Raw genomic sequence first — 502 nt, 5'->3', positions numbered from 1 at the left:
CATGAAGATCTTTTTTGTACAGTTCTTCTGTGTATTCTTGCCACCTCTTCTTAATATCTTCTGCTTCTGTTAGGTCCATACCATTTCTGTCCTTTATTATGGACCTTAGTTCCCTGATAAGAGATCGAAGCTGCACCCCTCTGCATTGGAAGTGCAGAGTCTGAACAACTGGACCACCAGGGAAGTCTTACAAATGTACTTGTTTTATCATTTGTATGCTCAGTTCAGTTCAGTCCCTCAGTCGTGTCCGACTCTTTGCGACCCCATAAACCGCAGCACGCCAGGCCTCCCTGTCCATCACCAACTCCCGGAGTCCACCCAAACCCATGTCCATTGAGTCGGTGATGCCATCCAACCATCTTATCCTCTGTCATCCCCTTCTCCTCCTGCCCTCAACTTTCCCAGCATCAGGGTCTTTTCCAATAAGTCAGCTCTCCGCATCAGGTGGCCAAAGTGTTGGAGTTTCAGCTTCAGCATCAATCCCTCCAATGACACCCAGGAC

Source organism: Bison bison, unplaced genomic scaffold (assembly GCF_000754665.1).
Source record: "Bison bison bison isolate TAMUID 2011002044 unplaced genomic scaffold, Bison_UMD1.0 scf7180017864048, whole genome shotgun sequence".
Taxonomy (NCBI): domain Eukaryota; kingdom Metazoa; phylum Chordata; class Mammalia; order Artiodactyla; family Bovidae; genus Bison; species Bison bison.
This window is presented reverse-complemented; position numbering follows the sequence as displayed.